Source organism: Protopterus annectens, chromosome 4.part1 (genome assembly GCF_019279795.1).
Source record: "Protopterus annectens isolate FY-2018-M chromosome 4.part1, PAN1.0, whole genome shotgun sequence".
NCBI classification, from domain to species: domain Eukaryota; kingdom Metazoa; phylum Chordata; order Ceratodontiformes; family Protopteridae; genus Protopterus; species Protopterus annectens.
Window position 1 is genome coordinate 988,245,539 of NC_056734.1, and position 13,826 is coordinate 988,259,364.

Consider the following 13,826-nt stretch of genomic DNA (forward strand, 5'->3'; position numbering starts at 1 on the left):
CATAAGTAAACAGTCTGCACTTGGTCTCCTGAAACCCCTTTGAGAGCTAATACTGAGGGGACTCTGCCTTTGCCCTTTGGAAATCACAAAAGCAAGTGTTTGGTCTCTGGTCAAGACCTCAAAAGCAGCTACTGTGCCAGCATTTTTGGTCTTGAAGGGCATGCAGGTGGATGAAAACATTGCAACCCGAATGCTTGTGCCACAGGGTTCAGCAAAATCTGACTCCCAAGACAGGGCTTAAAAAGCATCTCCACCTGTTTGGTGTCTCTGAACTTAGGGAAACTGATGGCATCTAAAAGACGGTCTCAAGTCTCTGACATCATAATGTTTCTTTCAATGATATTTATAAGAATGCTTTTCCTGAGGACACAGGTTTTTGGAGACTACAGCCACCTACAGAGTGTTGTGAAACTGGACACATGCTCTCTATTCAGTCACAAACTCCCAGTGATGCTTGCCTCTTCTCCTCAGACTTCAGCTGGCCAACTACAGACTCTTGGCAAAGGAAAAATGTCAGCAGGAGTGGAAGCCTTGAGAGCATACTATTACCAAAGATCTCCAACACAAATTTGAAACAAATACAATACTACAGTACAACAAAAAAAATTTCCACTGTTGGGTAATAACCTCTCTTTTCTGGAAGCAGACCACGTGAGGGACTGATGATGCTGAAGATCGTGCAGCCATACTGAGCTGCAGAGTAAGAAAGATCTGAAGATGGCATTTGCTGGGACCCTTTTACCACTGACCTCCTTATGTGACAAAGGAAGGAGTCCACTAAAGCCACTGGGGTAAAGGTACAGCTGTGGAAATCAGGCCAAATACTTGCAGACAGAATATCATACAGATAAGGACTGCATGAGTTAGCAACATGAAGAACATCTTTCCTACAATGAAGGTTAGGATTAAAATCTGGAATGTGCAAACAGAAAAGGACTGGGAAAAATGGGACTGAACTTGCCCTCCTACATCCAAACACATGACATCACAGGAGGCACTAAGCATACCAAAAAAAAACTACACTGTGCTGACAGGAGTTCAGAAAAAATCTCAACTGATACTCTCTGCAGAATGACCCCCTGAAGTAGTGTCATAAGGCCGTCTAACCTAACCAAATAAAAAAAGCAACACACGTCCCCCTCTACTGATGCTACTCAGTTTGCCTACATAAAAACAATTTAGAACAAAGCTAAAGCTTACCCCTGTTTTACTGCCATTTTGAAGGATGCAACTAAAATATGATTATAGGTTACTGTAAAAAAACAGGTCAGAGTTACAGTAATTAGTATCTTAGTTCCTGTCACACTCCAGTGCTTACAGAGTACTTTGAGGAACTAAAAACAAAACAATTGTATTCCACTGTACTGCTTTATTCTCTGGGTACAAAAAGCAAGCTTCTTTTCCTAAGGTGCACAGCTGTTTTAAAATTATGTTATCTCCGAACACCAAGTGGAACAGTCATTTATATCTGGATAGACCCGTCAGCCTGAAGTATGTTGTAAACAATCCATCTTAAATACTGTATGACAGATGTAGTGAAGTCTGGACATTCTTCTGTAGAACCTATGAATGAAACAGGGGAAAAAAAAGTCACAAAGTGCATTAAGTCATGACCAGGACAGACAAATGTCAGTCTGACTAAATAAAAACTTATCCTTTATCTAGGAATATAGGTTGCACCCAAAAATAAACTAGAAATTCTAAGTCTCTATACTTTATATGGCAGCTCCAGCTGAACATTAAGTCTCTTGTTAGTCTGCCTTCCTTAGGATGTGGTGTTAAAGCAGCCAATCATGAAGATTTGTCTCCTGTTCTGACACACCCTGTATCTAAATATAAACTTTGGCTGTATGAACTCAGAAGCTTTGCTGCATGTACCTTCAACACTAATAGTGCTTCTGATCAAAATAAATAAGGATATAATTGCACAGCAAATCTTATGTGATAACATTTTTTTTTGACTATTTTTAAATAACTCCTATTTGGCCAACGCAAGCTCTGGTAGTCAAACACCAACATTAACAAAAGGGCATAGGATTTAAGTAATGCAGATGTGACACATTACTACATGTGACAAACACTACTGCCCAGATGGCTTATCTCATGCCAGACATACAAAGGCAACGGACTTCTTACTTCAAAATGTTGGCAACAAAGACCCAGTTATCTGCAAGAAAAATTCTACGGGCTTTGGGCTTCATGGCATCCTGCATTCTGCTAATTCCATATGTAAGACCGCATATGAGGAAACTACAATGGTATCTAAAAAGTGTTTGGACTCAACATTGCCACAGCCTGGAAACATTAATTACCCTCATTCCCTGCCTGTAACAGGAGTTTCGATGGTGGGCACAGGCCTGTCACCCCAACAAGGGACAGCCATTCACTTTACCCACAGCCAGGCAGACACTAACAACGGATGCATCAGATTATGCCTGGGGATGTTCGAGTGTATTCACTGTTGCAGTCCAGGTTACCCTCCCACCATCCCACTTTCTTTTGCTGGTTCTTATCTGTACCTCTCTATTCTATACAACCTATGTGGTGTATTTGCTTGTAGATGAAGGAAATGTTTACTTCAGTGCATGCATGTTTATTGGCATAATTTATTTAGCCTACCTTTTTGGGGGCACCTGACATCTGGGGCAAGAAAAACTGAAGAAAATGGCGTCTGCTGCATCTTTTATACCCCTGGCGCACTGACGTCAGGGAAGAGGTGACAGCAACCGACGCCGGAACAAGATTTTGGAATTCAGGCAGACTGCGGGTAGCCTGCCAGCAGGATAACCCAAGAGTAATTACTGCAATAGTGAAACACGATGAACATCTGCCAAATTAGCTTGCAGAAGCCGAACACAGACTCTGATCTGGGGAGGGACCCCTCTGATCTATTAGCTGAACACGTCTTTACAGCATTCCCAAGCAGGATCTGACACTACAGTAGACTAGATGGCCACCTCCTTCCTGCAATTAATAAACTAATGCAAGCTGCTCAATCCCATCATTCCTTCACTGCTCCTTCAGCACCCAGACGACTACTCAAACTCAGGTCATATGGATCACAGGCACGGCTTTATCACTCTAGCCAATGGAATCAGCTTCTGAAAGCAGTATTTGTCAACCGGCAAATAGCCAACCAATTGGAAAAAATAAGTCTACTTGTGAAGAGTCTGTTTGGAAATTGCATGCTATTTCCCCCCTTGAGCAAATATGACTAGACAGTCTTTCCTAAAGTCAAACATTCACTAGTGGTAATACCCGAGCTGTCTTCAAAGGAACCTCTTTCCCCTGGCTTCTGCTGTTACAAAGAAAACCAGGAGACTGAACTATCAGAAGTCACCTTTGTGAAGAAAGTTCAATTGTGTAAGAAAGTACAGCTGTATTAGGCCATTACCATGAATGAAGATGCTCAATTAACTTGACTGTTGCTGCAATAACTGTTGGGAATTTATTTTTGTTGTAAGTTTGACAGCAGCCCAAATGCAGAGACTTTTGCCTTCTGCTACAGCCTGGTGGACACCCACCTAACTGACATTAGGCCATCGGTGCTATAAAGAGTTGGCGTCCAGCACCATTAGGTCCTTTTCCCTCTGTCCGGAGACACCCTCTCTCTCTCTCTCTCCAGGGCAAAGATATGTCCTCAGACAATGATAAAAATAGGAGAACTAACTACAGATGGGTGAAAGAGTGGAAAGGGTAACCCACCCCAACCCTGCAGAGTGGAAAGAAGGGGGCAGGAGGGTGATAATAGTTACTGCAATAGTGAAGCTACAGGGACCTCTACATTTATGGTAGGTACCTAACAAAACTGTACTGTATTCTTCATAGCTCACTGTTGCATTAAACTCCTGGGAAGATCCCAGGAGCTAAACAGAGTTGAGAATTTGGCCAGAGGGTGGACCAGGTAAAAATTAGCCCCTGCAGGACTGCTGAAGCAAACCCTCCCCTGGACCTTTAAGCAGTTCATAAGTTTGTTTCCAGAAGGTTTGGACAGGTGGCTGCCTCCAAGATGCTGTAAGTGAAAACTTCCTTAAAGAAGGCAGTAGTAACAGTCACTGCCCTAGTGGAGTGTGTCCTGATCTTGTGATGAGCTGCCTTTCCATACGGGAAGTAAAAAGATGAGATGCAATATGCAATCCACTCAGCTATGGTCTACTTAATAACAGGTCTCCCTTTTCTTCTGCAGAGGCTACAAACAATTGGTCAGATTTTCTGTTAGATTTAGTTTTGTCAGGTAGAATCGGAGTTGTCTATGCACAGCCGATGATTGCAAAAATTCTTTCACCATTATTTTGTGGACATGGGAAGAAAACATGGAAGGAAAACTATGATTAACTAATTCAAGTCTGTAGATTCTTTTTGTGTACTTCCAGTTAATACCTATAGCTCCTTATGATGCCCATGTTTTTGGTCCGTCTTCTTTAACTAAACTTACCAGCTAATAGGCAACTTATGTTCAGATTTTCATAATAGATCCACATGCTTTAGAGGGGAAAGGTGCAAAATGCCAAGATAGGAGACATGAAAATTGTCACTATCCATTTATGTCACACTATACTGAAGATATGACTAGTTGTCTGTATTTTTGAAAATAAGCAATATTTCCATATGAAGTTAATATTTCAAATAAGTGACTTACAAACTACTGCATGGCCACAGGTGAAACCTTAGATGTTACTGAAGAAAACTGTCACTGATATTTGCACTGTGAACCAAACATCTTAAGAGTGATTCATCATTATTTTTATTGCTAATGTTACAGTTAAGCATATGTTTGCATATTTCTGTGAATATTTGAATCCTATACACAGAGCAGAATTTCTTGCTGTCAAGTAAAAGCTTATGTCTGGTTAACAAAAGTTGTCTTAATATCATTTTCTAAAAAAATTCCAAGGTATGACTGTTTGTGAAAGTTTGGTAAAAAATACAATTCTGGGTTTGCATGCATTATAATACATTAAAGTATTTATTGAAAACTATGAATGCACAGATTACTACTACTGTAAAATGTTTCTTACTGATAACATTGCTATTTATACAGTTTTAATAGCTTTTACTGTTCACAAAATATTTGCATTTGTTTACCTTAACGTTTTTTAAGTTGATTTTTCAGAAAATGCTCTGGGACACAATGGTGTATGTAGGCTACCGCACGTGCTACATTCCCGACCACATAGGTGTTAACGAGTCAAGGGAATACCCAGACTCTACTTTAGACATAAAGGTGGGGTTGGTACAAAAAGTGATCCTGCTCTTATGAAATATCAAGAACTGGCTCTTTACACAACAGACCATGGTGTTTTGAAATACACCCTGCAAAGAAGTTAGTGTTACTAAAAGAACTGTTTTCCAAGGATGCATTTTGACGTCAGCTGAAGAAGCAAGTGCAAAGGGAGGGAAGGAAAAGATTTCAAACACAAAACAGGGCCTTACGGGCTTTTTTCCTGGGTAGTCTCAGGCATAGAATTTCTTTAAAGTAACCGTTTCATTGACTGCTGGGAGAAGATACTGGCTGGGTCCAGAGGTAAACAATTTGGGCAAGGAGGTTCACCTTCAGTTGCAATATCCATAACTCCTCCTTGGGAATGCTCACTAGTATGGAGAACCAGTTCTTCCTGGGCCACAGATGAGCTCCTAAGATCACCTTTGGTCTGCACTTCCTGACTTTCTGTAGTACCCTGAGGATTAGAGGTAAAGAAGGGAATGCATAAAGAAACACCCTGACCATGGAAAGTAGACGTCATCTGTCCTCCATGCATCTTTCTCTGGAACCCTTGTGCAGTATCTGAGCTGCTGTTTTGGTGTGAAGCAACCCTGCATGCAACTCAAATGAAACAGCATCTCCCTCTTCAGCACCTTTTAATTTGGGTCTAGAGGAGCCCTGCTCAGAGAGTACGCAGGATTGCTTTCCATCCCAGCCAGCCTGCAGAAGAGGTATGAGTGGCTGCCTCCTTGTATGTTGATGTACCACATCACTGTTGTATTGTCTGTCCTTAATATACACATACCTGATAGCCAATGAGATTTGAGCGCAACTGGTGCCCTGTGCACTCCCATTATCACTTTGATGCGTTTTATTGCAAAGAACATTTTTTTCAAGTACTCTGAACAGCCATATCACCAGAACGGGAGCCCAAGGTAAGGCATGAAGCATCAGTTGTAAACATCTGGGTGCCTGTCTACAGATGGAATGGAACTCCCCGGTTGCTACACCAATCACTGGAGCTGCCTCTTGAGACAGCGGAGGGAAAGGGAGAAATGGGGGTTTGAAGGGAATGCTGGTTCAGGCTCCAATAGTTTTTCAATTATTACTGAAGCTTCCTCATATGCAGTCTTAAAGGGGAAGCAGTATTGAATGATGCCATAAACCAGAGTACCCTCAAGAGCTTCCTGGCAGAGACTGAGGTCTTTTGTTATACTTCCTGTAAATACTGTGATAGGAAGAGGATCTTGTTTTGTGGAACCCAAGTCTTCTGGGTCCCGAATGTCACCTTGATTTAAGGTTGTTGGGGAAAATTTCTAGGGGTTTTGTGACAACTCTCCCTGAAGAAGCAATCCATGGTCAACCAAAGGGATGTCTATATTGCTTCTACACATGGAGTCTGAATAAGACAGTCCAAATACGGGCAGATGTGGAGGCAGTCCTTTGTCCAGGAGACTGACCTCACTCCGGAGCCTGACATTTTATGGAGATTTGGGGAGCACTGGACAAATTAAAGGGCAATGCACAAAACTAGTAGTGAGACCTCCTGTTGAAGCAAAGAAACTGTGTTCCTGCTCTATGGAAATATGGAGGTAGCCATCCTCCAAGTCCAAAGTGACCACAAGAGCTTCTTGGAGAAAATGAAGCTTCTACAGAGTAAGCATCTTGAATTTTAAGGTGAGCAGGTATCCATTTAGATTTAACAGGTCAAGGATTAGTCTCAAAGACCCTTCATTTCTTGGTATTAGAAAAGTACAGTTGTGTACGCTTACAATAAATGTAGATGTTAGAGTGTATTCACTGTTGCAATCATTACATTTGGATAATCTGCTGGCAGGTTGCCCTCAGTCGGCCTGATTAACAAAGTCTTGGGTCCTGCGTCGTTTGCTGTCCCTTCTTCCATGACGTCAGGTCGCCAGGGGTATAAAACATGTAGCCGACGCCATTACATCAGTTTTTCTTGCCCTAGATGCCAGGTGCCCCCCAAATGAGGGGTAAAAAAAATAAATAAATAAAAAATAAAATATATATCTATATATCTATATCTATATATATATATATATATATATATATATATATATATATATATGTGTGTGTATATAAAATTAAGAAACACAAAAAATATACCTCCAAACAAAAACAAATACACCAAAAAGGCTTTCAAGCATAGTAACAGAAAGTAGAGGTATAGTAAGAGAAAAACAGGGGGCTGGAGGGAGGGTACTCGAACATCTACATTTATGGTAAGTGTACACAACTGTACTATGTTCTTCGTGTTTCACTGTTGCAGTCGTTACATTTGGGTAGATTCCCAAAGCTATGGTTGGGAGGATGGATTTATACAGCATTAGGACCAGCTATAAGGCCCTGCAGGACAGCAGTGGCAAAGCCAGCTCTGCACTTAGAGAAGAAAGGTAAATGGTAATGTTTGGTGAACGTATGAACTGAGCTCCAAGTAGCAGCTTCTAGAATGTCTCTGGTAGGAACACCTCTGAGAAAGGCTGTAGAAGTAGATGCTGCCCTGGTGGAATGAGATCTGATCCCCTGGGGGTATAGTTTTACCATGGTGCATACAGCAGAAACAAATGCAATGGCTTATCCATTTGGAAATAGTCTGCTTTGAAATTCCCTCTGCCCCTGCAGCAAATGCCACCAGTAGATGTTCTGATTTTCTTAGAGATTTTGTCCTGTTTAAGTAAAATCTAAGTTGTCTGTGTACATCCAATGAATGCAGAATCCGCTCCCTCTTGTTCTGTGGATTGGGAAAGAAAGTTGGCAAATGAATTGTCTGATTAAGAGCCACACTGGATACCACCTTAGGCATGAAGGATGGATTGGCCCGGAGAGACACTGTCCGCATGAAAAATAATGAAAGGCTCCACGGCCATAAGAGCCTGTAATTCAGAAATCCTTCTAGCTGAAGTGACTGCTAAAAGGAAAGCTGTTTTCTAGGAGAGAAATTTTAAGTCTGCAGTAGCAGCTGGCTCAAAAGGAGGGAGAGTGAGTTTTTCCAATACAAAATTGAGGTCCCAGGCAGGGGTTGGAGCTCTCCTGGGTGGTCTTAAGTTTCTGGCTCCTCTGAGATACTGTTTTAGCAGAGGATGAGAGAAGAGGGGAGGTTCTGTGTTGTAATGAGCTGAAATGGCTGAGGCATGGATTTTTATGGAAGAAAAGGACAGGCCCTTGTGAAGCATCTCAGTAAAGTACTGTAAAATCTGAGGAATATTGGGCACTGCTGTGCTTATTCCTTGTGACTGATTCCAGGCACAGAATCTTTTCCATTTGTCAGCATAAGATGGTCTAGTACTAGGCCTTCTCGCCTCCAAAATGACATCCATCACAGGTTTGCTTTGGGATGCTAAGGGTGAATTTAGGTGATTAGCCACACTGCAAGATTCAAAGTTTGGAGCTGAGTGTGCAGAATTTGGTTGTTCTGCTGAGACAGTAACTAAGGTGTCAGAGGCAGGTGCCACGGTGGAAGGTATGACACACTGTGCATGAGTGGGTACCAGTGTTGTCGAGGCCAGTTTGGAGCAATCAGAATAATTTTTGGTTTGTCCTGTATGACTTTTAGTAGAACTTTGGAGAGCAGAGGCAGAGAGGGAAAAGGCATAGACTGATAGGTTTTTCCAGCTGAAGGATACAGCATCCACTTTCCAGGATTTTTTGTGATGAGTTCTTGTGCAGGATTTGTCCAACTGATAGTTCTGGGGTGAGGCAAAAAAATCTATGTCTGGACTCCCCCATTTGCGTGTCATGTTGAAAATCCGTGGTTCCAGTTTCCATTCGTGTGGGTCCATGAGATTTCTGCTTAGTTTGTCTGCCAGAGTATTCAGCTTTCCTGGCATGAATTGAGCTTGTAGTTGTACTTGATAGGTCAATGCCATGTTCCACAATGCCATGGATAGTCTGCAAAAGGGGTAGGAGTGGGTACCTCCCTGCTTGTTTATGTACCACATAACTGTGGTGCTGTCTGTCTTTATCAGTAATTGCCCTGGATGAAGGTAGTCCTTGAAGGCTGGCAGTGCATTCTGTACAGCTAGCATCTCTTTCTGATTGATATGAAGGTGCATATTATTTGGGCTCCATTTGCCCTGAATGCACTTTCCTGCCAGATGAGCCCCCCAAGCATAGTCTGATACGTCTGTTGTAAGGGTTTGGGTGGCAGGGGGTGGAGTGAATGGCAGTCCCTTGTTTTGGTGGCAGGCCTCTGCTCACCATAGGAACTCTAGTTGCAGGCAAGGTATGATAGGAATCGTTTCCAGGCTGTGACAATGTTGACTCCATAAACTTTTTAAGTACCACTGAAGTTTCCTCATATGCAGTCTTGCATATGGAATTAGAAGAATGCAGGAGGCCATGAACCATAAGGCTTGCAGAATTTGTCTTGCAGATAGCAGGGTTTTTGTGGCCACCTGTCTGAAGTAAGTTACCAAATTAATTTGCTTTTCTGGTGTAAGGTAAGCCATCTGGGCAGTTGTATTCAAGCTTCCATCCAGGAATCTAATTTTTTGAGAGGGTACCAGTTTTTTCTTTTCATTTATGGTCTACCCTAAACAAGTTAGAACCCTTTTTACAAACGCCAGATGCTTCAGAAGAATGCCCTTGTTTTCTACCTGAATTAGACAATCGTCCAGGTATGGATATATTTCAATATTTTGTTTGCCTGCAAAATGCAATTACTGGAGCCAGGCACTTTGTGAAGACCCTGGACGCACTAGATAAGCCAAAGGGCAGTGCAGAGAACTGGTAATGCAAGTAGCCTGCTTTGAAGTGGAGGTATCTTTTGCAAGATTCCCTGATTGGGATATGCAGGTAAGCCTCTTTTAAGTCTAGAGTTACCAACCAGGCATCTTTGCCTAGCATAGGAAGTAACTGTTGAAGAGGCAGCATCTTGAATTTTGGAATGTCCAGAAATGTGTATAGAGTAGATAAGTCCAGAATTGGATGTCATGATTTGTCTTTTCTGGGTACCAGGAAAAAGTCTTGAATAGAAACCTTGTCCCTTTTCCTCTTTTGGTACTGGCTGAATAGCCCTCATGTTCATGAGGGACAGCACTTGTTTCTGGGCTTCTGCCCACTGATTTGGGGGTAGGTCTGGCCATCTGTTTGGGATTGGCAACGTGTGGAAATGAAATCTGTATCCCTGGGATACTACATTTAATACCCATTTGTCCTGGGTCATAAGTTGCCAGTTTCTTGCATGAAGTGCCAGTCCCCCCCCCCCCAAAGGGGCGGCTAAGAGGTAGGTGCTTGGTAATTGTAGAGGGAAGTCATTGAGACTGTTTACCATAGGGAGGTGTCTTGTTGTTTCCAGATTTGGAGGTGGAGGCACCCCATTGTCTTGTTCTAAAAGTCCCTTGTGACTGAAACCTGGAGCCTTTGGAATGCCTGGGTTTGGCATGAGTGGCTCTCGAAGGAACTGGAAAGGACCAGTTCTTAGTAGGCCAGTGCCTACTAAATCTTGGAGGTTGCACTTGTAAGAAATCTTTCACAGTTTGCATAGATTTAGCTTTATCTTCCATCTTTTTTAAAACTTCTTCAGCCTTATTACCAAAGAGACGGTCCTGTTGTAAAGGAGCATCCAACAATTTTGCTTTAACATGATCAGGCAGAGTTTGCTCTTTGAGCCAAGCATGCCTTCTTAGCACAGACCCAGTTACAGCAGCCCTGCAAGAGGCCTCCAAAGAATCAAAACTGCACTGCAAAGTATGTTTTCCAACTTGTCCAGCTGAACGCAATAAATCCTGTAAATCTTTATTTTCCACACAGTCAGAAATTATCATTTTCTGTTTTAGTCCCATGATATGCTATTGATATTTAAGCATATGAAATTTACTGTTTAAAGCCCTGATTACCAAGGTTGCAGAAGTGTAAACCTTCTTACCCCCCCCCCATCTATCCAGCGCCCTGGAATCTCTATCAGAAGGGGTAGGATTTTTAGCAGTAGAGGCCTTAATGCCCTTGGGACCCTGAGAAATGGTTTCAGGATCTGCAATATGATTTTTGAAAAGGAATTTGTGGGAGTCAGGAACCCTGTAGTATCTGTCTGGCGTACAAGGAGCCGGAGGCAGAGAACCAGGAGCCATACTAGATTCTGAAAAATCATCAACAATGTCTAGAACAGGAGGTATAGCCAAAGGCCTATGCTGAGGAAGAAGAAAATCCCCAAGTCTCTTTTTAGATTCAGAGAAATCCTGACTTTCCTGGTGGAAATGTTCCCTTAAGGTATGTAAAGTTTCCCCAAAAGAAAAATCCTCATGGGGAGAAGCAGAAGGAATGGAATCTTCTGCATCAGAGTCCTCATAAGTAGGTATAGACAAGCCCTGTTCATTAGAAGAGTCAGAAGAAATAGAATCCTGTTCAGAAGATGCATAATCAATGTCTCGCCTAGGCCTCTTAGAAAGAGGGGGTTGGCTACCCCTGATCAGAGTAATTAAATCTTCAGACATTTTGATCATTTGTTTCTTAGGCATAGGGGGCTGCACATGTGGCCCAGGCGTCATTTTTTTAGACATAGATTTAGATTTTGGCCTTAGTTTTGAAGATGGCGTCTGTCTAATATACAAATCTGTAGGCCTGAAAACACCCTCAGAAGCCGGTGCCTGCACAGCGGCTCTGGACCCATCTAAGGTAGAGACATCCGCGAGTTCTATAACTGAAGCATCTCACGGCATACCTGATTCCAAATGGGTCTCAGTAGAGGCCTGTGAATCAGAAGTGGCGGGTATCAGGGGCTGCGAAAGCGCCTCACTGAGTACCGGCGAACTGGCGACTGGCTTAGGAGAAGCGTCGTCGTCAGTTTTGGACTGCTACAGCCTGTCTGTCTTTTTCTTTGCGTTTTTTAGGTATTCCGGTTGTTGGACTGTTAACCAACGACATTTCTGGATAATTAAATCGTGAGCCAAAATATTTAGAAGCAAAACTATACCGACGTTTAATAGTACGTTGATTAAATTTAGCACAAAACCGACAGCAAGGTACATTGTGGTCAGGGCCTAGGCAAGGAATACAATACAAATGAATATCCTTATGAGGTACTTGCTTCCCACAACTAATGCGATTATTAACTTTTATGGACATCGGTAAGGAGCAAGAAAAAGTTTCCCCAATGGGGTATTTAGCTTTTAGTTTAAGACTTCGGTTCTGAAACTCGAAAACGAAAATTTCAGGAGTCGGCCGACCGGCACTTGCGAACTGCTTCTGCTTCGGGCACCGCACTGCAAGAAAGACTGATGTAATGGTGTCAGCTGCATGTTTCATACCCCTGACGTCATGGAAGAAGGGACAGCAACCGATGCAGGACCCAAGACTTTGTTAATCAGGCCGACTGAGGGCAACCTACCAGCAGATTACCCAAATGTAATGACTGCAACAGTGAAACACGAAGAACATCAGCCTGGAATAAAAGCCTGTTCCTACCAGGCTGCATGGAACTGTTCTATGGATCCAGAGCCAGTAGGTTTTGTATTTGAACCTGTATGGCAGCTGCTGTTTTGAACTGGGGGAATGAGAAGGTAGGAAGTTTTGAGTATTGTATCGTGTCTGACTTTAACCAGGTTTATTACTCGCTTGTCCAGAGTGATGTTGAACCAGTTTAAGTAAAATGTGAATAACCTCTGTCCACAGAGGATGGGTGTGCACATCTTGGGAGGAACGTCATTTGTCAGGGAAGCGTAGTCCACACAGGGGAGTAGTCCTTGGAAGCATGTTGGTGGGAAAGCAAGAGTAGGTCATAACATAACCTGTATTTTTCTCCTTTTTCCCATCCCACTTACTGCTTCATCATTTCCAGCCACCGCAGTGTTGTGTCACCCAAATGGAAAACCACATCCACTTGGCGCTACATCTGCCTAGTGGAAAACTTTCTGGCAGCCACAATTACCTTTGCTCTTCCTGCTAGAACAAGGTCTGCTATGATCAGAGGGTTTAGAACAGGTGCCAGGCCCCTAGGTGAAACCTGTGATTCTCCTATAATGGCAAGGACCTAAGAGGCTGAAATTATACGTTCCTTCATCACTAAGGGTCAAGACAACCAGATTTTTTCTTCTTTTAACATTATGATGATGTGTGAAATTAGCAGGCATGGTTAAACAGTTAGGAATCACTCCAGCCATAGGATAGGAAATATAGGCAAACATCCCCATGCCCTGCTGCATTAAGCACAATGGGAGAGAATTACTAAACTGAGCATTGAATAGGATGATCTCCAGGGGTGACCCAGATCCAGAAGTTCCAATCCAGACAGGGCTTCTGAATCCAAAACTCCACAAGAGAACTGCAGAAGCAGCTCAGTGAATCTGCCAACATTTTCACTACCTGGGATGCTAAGTACACAGGTTTACGTCTCTGTGCTGTTAATGAGTTGCTTCTTGTAGTTAATGGTACAGGCTTATTCCTTTCACTTCCATTTACTTATAAAACTCTTAACAAATCATTTAAACTTGACAGCGCTCTGTGGTTACCTCAGAAAGGTGACAAATATATCAAGTGGGCTTATATGAATAGCATAAAAATAAATTCATAAATAAAAATGTGGAGAAGCATTTTCTCTTCTAAACCATTACAGCTGGAGGAAAGGACATAAATCCAGATGGGTGATAGGGATAACTCCCCAAGTTGA

At 42.5% G+C, this 13,826-nt stretch overlaps 1 protein-coding gene across 1 annotated transcript in view; it reads right to left on the reverse strand.

The window, feature by feature from the left end:
- Positions 1-1,349: 1,349 nt before the first annotated feature.
- The window catches only part of PSMD1 (proteasome 26S subunit, non-ATPase 1), a 2,664,479-nt gene continuing 2,652,002 nt past the window's right edge, over positions 1,350-13,826 (reverse strand). Inside the window, exon 25 of the mRNA XM_044070690.1 lies at positions 1,350-1,563. The gene's annotated coding sequence lies outside the window, so the exon portion shown is untranslated. The remainder of the gene's footprint in view (positions 1,564-13,826) is intronic.